The sequence below is a fragment of the Dreissena polymorpha genome, chromosome 1 (assembly GCF_020536995.1).
Source record: "Dreissena polymorpha isolate Duluth1 chromosome 1, UMN_Dpol_1.0, whole genome shotgun sequence".
Classification (NCBI taxonomy): domain Eukaryota; kingdom Metazoa; phylum Mollusca; class Bivalvia; order Myida; family Dreissenidae; genus Dreissena; species Dreissena polymorpha.
The window spans coordinates 205659991-205666942 of record NC_068355.1 but is presented as its reverse complement, the minus strand read 5'-3'; the positions used below and the strand labels follow the sequence as shown (position 1 = coordinate 205666942).

At 34.4% G+C, this 6952-nt stretch overlaps 1 long non-coding RNA gene across 1 annotated transcript; it reads right to left on the bottom strand.

The window, feature by feature from the left end:
* Positions 1-273: 273 nt before the first annotated feature.
* LOC127864749 (uncharacterized) lies at positions 274-2328 on the bottom strand. Its single transcript, XR_008042268.1, has 3 exons — positions 2139-2328; positions 1471-1581; positions 274-851 (listed from the first exon to the last, which is right to left on the bottom strand). It is a non-coding gene; the product is annotated as an uncharacterized LOC127864749 (long non-coding RNA).
* Positions 2329-6952: the final 4624 nt, after the last annotated feature.

The following is a 6952-nucleotide window of genomic DNA, read 5'->3' as shown; positions in this document are numbered from 1 at the left end:
TGGAAAATTGTCCAGCGTTTACCATGGTCACTGAATAGAAAAAGAAATTTCTGGTCTAAAAACAATATTCATGTATTAAATGAATACAATACTCACAGCTTAAATAAATCATAATTTAAGGTTAGATTAAAACAAAACAAAAAATCAACATAATGCCTTAGTTTCTTCGATGTATTATTTTGTTCACAATTCATCAAAATATAACATCAGATTACAAATTGTGTTACATTTATTTAACAAATTATTCAAAAAATTGATCAAAAAAGTGTTGTTTAATACATGCTTACAAAGCCTCTAGGTCCATTATCATAAATCAGGCCCTTACATAACAGAACAGGCGCTACTTTAAAAGTTAAAAAGTATAATGCAACCTTAACAACATGTATTCAAAGTAACAAAATACAAGCAAGTCAAGTAATATACAGTAACAATTCACGAACCCTGTACAAACGATATACAAGAAACAAAATGAAAAATTAAAGTTATTTTAGCTACTTCATGTTTGTCACAATATATGTAGCTGCCCATGAGCACAAGGATACTATTTTTCTCAGCTACTTTCACTTTAATGCAATTTAGGTGCTGAATTTCATTAAAATACTTTTATATAATTTTATTGTTCAAAGAAATTCAGAACATAATGCATGTACATGTATTACTTTCCAAGTGACAGTTTAAAATATAATTGCAAGTCTAAAACTTGTGAAGGCAGCTTAGTAAATTATAAGTACCCAGGTGGGATAAAATTACAGTTTTTAAAAACTTTTTTGTTAATTAGCTAGGCTTCAGTAGGTCGTGGATCTTTTATAGAACTTGTACTGCTGTTATACTGTACGGCTCCTGCATGATCTCTGAAAGAAAAACAAAGCAAACAATATTACAAGAAAGTCATAAGTTTTTTACATTTATCTGTAAAAGTAAATGTGCAGCAATCATATGATTGAATATCTATACTTCAATGCTCATTCATATTTTAATCTATTTTAGATATTTCATATCACTGCTCAATTCGGTACATCTGGCTTTTTTGTATTTGAGCGAACATTTACGATCCTAAGTAGTTAGCAATTATTTCTTTTCCATTTACTGAAATTTATTCTCTTAAAGTTTGCAAGCGGGCTTTAATCTACTTGCAAACAGGCAACCACACAGGAAAACTGAGACTTTCAAGTGAATAAATTGGTGATTTAACTTATATTTTTATATGACTCTCTTTTATTTTGAAATTTATATTGTTGTTTTCTTAAATGCCCCAAAACGGGGTACACTAGCATGTATCTGGAAACTCAAACATATATAGGAATTTTATATTCAGATATTGCTATATGAAAGTTATGCTAATTTGCTAATTCATATAAAAATAACCTGTAATTGAAACTAGACCAAAATATTGGATACCAAAAAGACAAAATACTTTCAGGTGGTTAACACTTAATTACTTATATGAGCCCGGGGCATAACAATATTTACCATGAATTTGTGGCCATGTTAGTCCTCTTGGTAAATGCGCCAAAAGAGCCGCTTTGCTGTCTTGGGTTATTTCCCTGCCAAACTCTGCAGTATCTTCCATCAACTGGTCAGCTACAGTTAAAGCACATAATGAAAATGTATATAGAAAATAATTCAAGTATTGTTTTAAATATTTAGTAAAATGGTCTTTAAATAATAACTTACAATGAAGTTAATACATCACAAAGCATAGCATAACAAAATTTGTAGGTATGATTAGTACAAATTTATTATTGCTATAATTAGAATGATGTGTAATTCTATTGGTATGAAAATGCACAGTGAAACCTAAAAAACAATGCTATTGGTTTAATTAATTTATTTATAAACATTAACAGCATTAATGAGCATTGAGTTCTCATCATGCACAGCACATAACTCCCTTAGCCTCAGTTCCCTAGCCATGCATTATAAACTTCCGATACTACATTCAAGCTTATTAATATCTCCACATAGGACTTCCTTTATCAAGCTGCAAACTGCACTTAGTGAAAATGTGTGTGACAGCTGCTTTTAAACTTCTATATTTGCCATACTTTTACCTAAAATGTCACATAAAAAAGGTCTACAATGATGACATAAGAAGAATAAATTTAAAGGAATATTTAGAAATAATGAAAAGCACAAACCTTCAGTTGTTGTTCTATTCCTAGACAGACTTCTGAAACACTTGTATGCATCACTTTTTAACAACATTTCATGTCACTTTCCAAATGATATCCATACATTATAATTTTAAGAAATTCTTGTTAATGGAAAAACTCATTAACTCTACTGTTTGTGAACATTACATTAACTTCATTTTAACAACAAGTTTAACCTGCATTATTATTTTCTGCAATACGCCAGAATTTCAATCTAACAGGTAAACTTTCTGTATTTGAACTCAGCCAATCAGAAAAGGCTGTGATATTTTATAACCAATAGATTAGCAGCAGACATATCTGACTCACACACAGGTTTATCAGATAGTTTGTTAATTGCAAACCTGGACTGTAGTTAAATATTGAGTGTGTATACACCTTGAACAGGGTTAAAGAATTTAAACTTGTAGACATTGCTTTGAAAGTTACTACTATTACTTCTACTACTAGTACTACTACTACTACTACTACTTCTGCAAAACTACTACTACAATTATAACAGCCACAACAACAACAACAACAACAACAACAACTACTACTACTACTACTACTACTACTACTACTACTACTACTACTACTACTACTGCTACTTCTACTTATACTACTACTACTACTACTTCTACTACTACTATTACTACCACTACTACTGCTGCTACTACTGCTACTACTACTACTACTGCTTCAACTACTACTACTGCTTCAACTACTACTACTACTACTTCTGCTGCTACTGCTGTGGCTGCTACTACTCCTGCTGCTGCTGCTGCTGCTGCTACTACTACTACTGCTGCTGCTGCTGCTACTACTACTACAACTCCTGCTGCAGCGACTACTACTACTACTGCTGCTGCTGCTGCTGCTGTTACTACTACTACTACTACCACTACTACTACTACTACTACTACTACTACTACTACTACTACTACTACTACTACTACTACTACTACTAGTAGTACATTAACTACTATTGCTACTACTACTGCTACTACTACTACTACTGATGCTGCTACTGCTACTACTGCTGCTGCTGCTACTTCTACTACTACTACTTCTACTACTACTACTTCTACTACTACTACTGCTGCTGCTGCTAATGCTACTTCCTTAACTACTACTACTACTGCTGCTACTAGTATTGTTATTATTATTTATACTACTATTGCTACCGTTACTGCTACTATTCCTGTAAATGCTAAAACAACAACACAATAATAACTGCTACTACTGCTACTGTCATTTAAATTTGCACCAATAGTATAATTATAAGTAGTTTAACTGCTTATACAACTTATACAACAACCACTTTTACTTCTACTCCTACAACATATTCTACTGCCAGCCTCAGCATTACTACTTCTACCACTACTACTACTACTACTATAACTACTACTATTTCTGCCCAAACTATGCACATTGTTTTATGTTTTATTCATATGTTGTGTAAATTGTTGAACTCTGATTTACTTTGAATAAAATGTGTTGCATTTTTATAAGTTAATTTCTCCTCTTATAAAGTCTAAGTTTTTTCCAGGGTCAGCTGAAAATGTTAGAGTCTTTTCCATGCTTAAAAAATTCTATGTTCCACTTTCCATGCTATCTGGAAATATTTTCCATGGTTATCCAGCCTAAATCCAGCGTTTTCCATTCCTTTTCCATGCATTTCCATCCAAGGCTGGAAAATGCTTGGAAAAAAAGTCCACGTTTCATGGACATTTCTAGAACAAAACCCTGGAAAACCCTGGAAACTGTTTCAAATTCCAGGGATTTCCATGGAATTCCATGTTATACCATGGATTTCCAGCCTAAGTTCCATGATTACCCTGGACAATGTACACCCGGGTAGATATCTTGCATGGACCTCTACCTTTTGATGACGTTTGAGGTCACTGGGGTCAAGGTCAAGGTCACCAAGGCTAATAATAGATTTTTCCGTCACACTTTTGTAACAGTTTCTCATAGCACCTTCAATACTTTACTGATCTCTTTCATATTTGGCATGTCGATACCTTGCATGGACCTCTACATTTTGATGAGGTTTGAGGTCACTGGGGTCAAGGTCACCAAGGCTAATAATAGACTTTTGTTACAGTTTCTCATAGCACCTTCAATACTTTACCGATCTCTTTCATATTTGGCATGTAGATACCTTGCATGGACCTCTACATTTTGATGACGTTTGAGATCACTGGGGTCAAGGTCAAGGTCACCAAGGCTAATAATAGATTTTTCTGTCACACTTTTGTTACAGTTTCTCATAGCACCTTCAATACTTTACCCATCTCTTTCATATTTGGCATGTAGGTACCTTGCATGAACCTCTACCTAATTTGATGAGGTTTGAGGTCACTGGGGTCAAGGTCACTGAGGCTAATATTAGATTTTCTCAAGGTCTCACTTTTTTCCACACAATTACCCCATATATATCGACAAAGCATAATTGGGGAGTTTTACTGATATCCTTTTTTGAAAAATATTCCTGAAACTTGGTCACAACATTTGTTCTAATGATATCTCAGCTCGAAAATAAAAATGTGCCAAGAAATTAATGTTTTATTAAGTACTTTGATTATTCTTAACAACACCTCATAATATATGGTTCCTGGATTTCAGGTGAGCACTTTTGGGCCCATGGCCCTCTTGTTTTCTAGTACATGTATTAGTATTCATTATGAAATGTCTCATTTCTTATATTAACCATGACATATAAGCATCTTGACTTCACTTGTCCTTGTATTTCCCCTATTGTCAGTTTATGTCCAGAGACTGGCCAGTTTTTAATATCCATATTGCCAGACATGACTTCACTGCAGATTCTGTATATGGTGATATTTTACGCAATGGAAAATATATCTTTAGTCGGCCATGGACCCCATTTTTTTCATGCCCTTGAATTGTCTCTATAATATGATTTTCATAGCTTTATAGAGTTTGGTGCAGATTTGTGCGTGACTTCAGTGAGCATAATTATTCTCGCTTGTGTAGTTTGACAAGCAATAACTCCACTTGCCCGCTTAAAGATTTTCAGGTTCATTGCGCCTGTCACCCTTGACAACTGACATGCCAGCTGTCAATCAAATTGTTCTGGGTTATCATATCAGCCAATCATTGCTGAGGCAGCTGGATACACGCCCTCCACACAGAGGTCAGCGATTTTCCTTGTCCAATTGGGAAAAGTACCCGTACCGGTCCAATTGGGAAAAATTGAGTCGTGAAAACCTCAAAATTGGGAAAAATCGAGTCGTGAAATCCTTAAATTGGGAAAATCGCGTCGTGAAGTTTGGGTCTTGTTGAATACATTATACAGTTCATACTTAATTGAACATACCCATTAAAATAATATTTGCAGGCATGCCTTAAAGACCATTAAGTAATAAAGTTGATATAAATAGCAAAATAGTATAGAGAACACACAAAATCAATTACTAGTTGTTTAAATCTCTTGTAAATCAATGTCTCTGTCTTTCATTTTTTTGAAAATTTCAACAATCTTTGATGTTTGATCATCTATCAGTTGCTGGCATCCCTATCTGCACAGCATCATTAGTGCTGTCAATGTGTCCTGTGATAGACGGTTCCGATTGGTCGTGCAAACATTGTTCTTTAGACTGAACACCCTTTCCACAGAGGCAAGGTTACAAACCGACGTAAAACAGTACGCTGGCTGCCTGACAAGAAAACCGGAAACAGTAACGACTCTATTGATTGCACGCGCTGAATTATAAAACCCGAAATTAATCGAGCGCGTGGTTACACACAACTATACTATTTTCTTTGTTCGCTAGCCGAAAGTTGGGTTTTGTTACGAAACTTTCGATCGTTTTGAGAAAAAATTTGGACGCCGATTGGGATTTTTTCAGATGCTGATTGGGAATTTGCGAATTTTCGCTCGATTGGGAAAGTACCGTTTACCGGTACTTTATAAAGAAGGAGGAAAATCGCTGGAGGTGTATCCAATAACTGTGCATGTCACAGATCAAAACTGACTGTAGATACTGCTTAAACAACAAAAGCAAAATTATAGAAAAGGTTTCCACATTTCAAAATGAATTCACCACAAATTATCAAAAAGGTTTTCCAAAAAACAACATTTAGAGTATTTTCCTATGCAGGATAGTTTAATTTTTTTTATGAAACTGATAGTCCATTTATTTGGCATGGGCCATGATTTTAGACTTGATTCAGATAGAAAGTTGGTAAAAAGCATTATTCCTACTTCATACGTTGTGGGGGTAAATTTATACTGTATAGTTTTAATTCATTGAAATTCCACAGGATAAGGCTAAAGTATCATAATATTAACCCTGTATTATGCAGTCTTTTAATAAGGCATAATTGTCTAACCATATTTCTGTTTCTGTATTTCACATATATGAACATCCAAACACTTGTCATAAATGTACATCCACCTTTTTACATTCTCTACATATTTTCTAAATATGTGTGCACATGTTGCATGTTAACTGCTTATTCATGACCTCTGGGGTAGTGTGGTTTTGTACATTACTTGATGAAGTTAAAAATAGCCATGCTGAGGGATCATAATGTTTTCTATAAATAAAGAAACGTCTTGAAGGCTGACATAGTAGTAATTGTTCAACGGTCATTTGAGAATAAGGGTCAATTGCAGTCAACGGTCAGTCTGGATCCCCCCCCACGAAAATCATTCTATAATACACTTGAGAATAACGGTCAATTGTCCATAGCGGCCAACGGCCAGTATAAAATTATTTCACTTCGAAAGTCATGTTTAAACTGAAAACAACGGTCACACGACAGTCGTTTCGAGTCGCAAAAATGAA